The sequence below is a fragment of the Poecilia latipinna genome, unplaced genomic scaffold, assembly GCF_001443285.1.
Source record: "Poecilia latipinna isolate Pla-1442-1.1 unplaced genomic scaffold, P_latipinna-1.0 Scaffold522, whole genome shotgun sequence".
NCBI classification, from domain to species: Eukaryota; Metazoa; Chordata; class Actinopteri; order Cyprinodontiformes; family Poeciliidae; genus Poecilia; species Poecilia latipinna.
Window position 1 is genome coordinate 53,437 of NW_015113138.1, and position 2,222 is coordinate 55,658.

The 2,222-nt window shown below is 38.7% G+C and overlaps 1 protein-coding gene across 2 annotated transcripts in view; it reads left to right on the plus strand.

Moving 5' to 3' along the window:
• The window catches only part of LOC106952508 (uncharacterized), a 71,393-nt gene that overhangs the window by 53,410 nt on the left and 15,761 nt on the right, over positions 1 to 2,222 (plus strand). The window lies entirely within an intron of this gene.

A 2,222-nucleotide genomic window follows, 5' to 3' on the forward strand; every position in this document is an offset into this window, starting at 1 on the left:
TGTACTTAAGTACAGTAACGAAGTACTTGTACTTCGTTACTTCCCACCACTGTATACAGTATTTATTTTTTCTTATTCCTAAGATCTATGTTCATTATTATTTGACTGTACTCTGAGGTATATTTATATCGCCATGGCTTTTGTTCTAAATCAGGGCATTTCATTTCTCCACACATGTGAGACCATGTTCCAGTAAATGTCCGTGTTACTAATTTTGTTTTCAAGTGTACAGCGTATATCCCACCATTATATCTCAGTAAGTGAAAGGAAGCAGTAAAGGAAAAAAAAAAAAAAAAAGAACATTTTCCCTCTGTAATTAGAGAGCGGTGGGTGTTGTGTCGTGGCTGCTTTGCTCAGCGGTCCGGTCAAACCGCAGCAAGATGAGAAGTTAATCTAGATCAGTTTTTGCCATTTCTATTGTTGAAGCGAAGGAATCATTTCCATCTTCCTGAGACTTTAGGTGCTACCTGAAGTATGCTGCGGTGTGGCAAGCTGTGCGTGTCTCACTGATAATGATCTTGCTCCGTCTCTTTTGGATTCACACTGTGTCTGCAGTCTAAGGATGCCCTGTTTAACTCGCACTTGGGGCTCCTTTTCACTGCAGCTTTCCCGTGGAAAGTGCAGACGTTTTTTTCTGCTTAACTGATTCATATTAAAAAGCTGTGATTATGAACCCCTCTCTCCAGTTGTTGTGTGAATATCATCACAGTAAGAGACTGCACTTTAAGAAGATTGTATTTGTCAAAATGATAGGTTTATGTGAACATAAAAAAGTCAATTAATTTAAGGGCTTGTATGTCTTTTTTTTCATGGCTTACTTTAATGTCTCCTAACTGTGGCTTCTAAAATTTGAAACATTTGTTCGCAAACAGAGATATCAGTCTTCAAGCAATAAGTTGATACATTCTCATCATGGGCCTTGATTTCTGTTCATCTCCATCTTTATTTTTGTTTGCTTCTTTGTTTTTGTATGTTCTGTTTTTTGGGGCGGATCGAGTGATGTATTTCAGTACACATGCTAAAGTTTGAATTTAAAAAGGAATTTCTCTGACCTACTCTGGTTCAAAGTTGCACATAGAGGCTCAATTATGTACAGACATATTCTACAAAAAATGTTTATACAAAAGACTCTTAGCATATTGCAGAGAAATCACACCCTTGTTTTTCCCGTCAGCGAGCTTCTGCTGCACATGGTTTGATTTTTGACCAATTTGCTTATTAGAAGTGGTGGAGTTCATTTAAACTGATTTGCTTCCTGAAGAGCGCCTGGCTTTTAAGCATTTTTCACATTTTCTGATTTTAGAATTTGTGAACAATCCATACATATAGAATGTAAACCAGAAAACTAAATGAGATGAGATGAAAACCTCCCTCTTCAGAGTTCTGAAAAGGGCTTAAATATTCCGACAGAATCTTGTCAGAAGCTTGTTCAGGTCAAGGTGCCGTTCACTCTGAGGCATCTCAACAAACAATTAATGAAGGTGTTTTTATACGTTTGAACTGTAGATGGAAGATAAATCGAACAAAAACAGAGATGTAATGCCAAGAGCAAACTGTCGGTCAGGGTTCAGTAAGGTCGATCAGAGATATTTTCCATTAATCCTGTTATTTAGTTGCTGATCAGTCTGAGGCAGACCCACACCCACTCACTTTAATCATTCATGTCATAATGAAACCGAGTGAAAAATTGATGAGCAGATCCTCTGAGCATCTTCAAGAGGGAAGAGCTTGAAATTTTATTCCCCCCCTCCTCCCTAAACCCTCCACCAGGCCCTAAGGTAAGATTGGCCTGACTTGTGGTTTAATATTTTCCTCACTCAGATTCGCAGGACACACGTGCATCCTAATGAAGCCCAGTGAGAGCTGTAATTGAATACCGCAGCGATAATGACCCTGTCTGGCCTGAAGATTATGGTGTTTGTGTTCAAGTGAGCGTGTTTCAGGTCGCTTATCCTCTCAGCGCAGCGATCGCTGCTTACATTTTCATCTGGGTGCCATGTGCCGTCGTCTCATCTTTTCCCCCAGACTGTCTTGATTGCTTTCACTTTTTGTTTTCGGGAAGAGTCAGGTCAGACATTGATGCACTTACGCCAAAAAACACATAAAAGTTTTATGATTCTCCAAAGCCAAATGATACCTTTTTTTTTTTTTTTTTTTTTTTTTTTTTTGGGGGGGGGGGGGGGGGAAATAAAAAAAAAAAAAAAAAAAAAAGTTTTTTTATT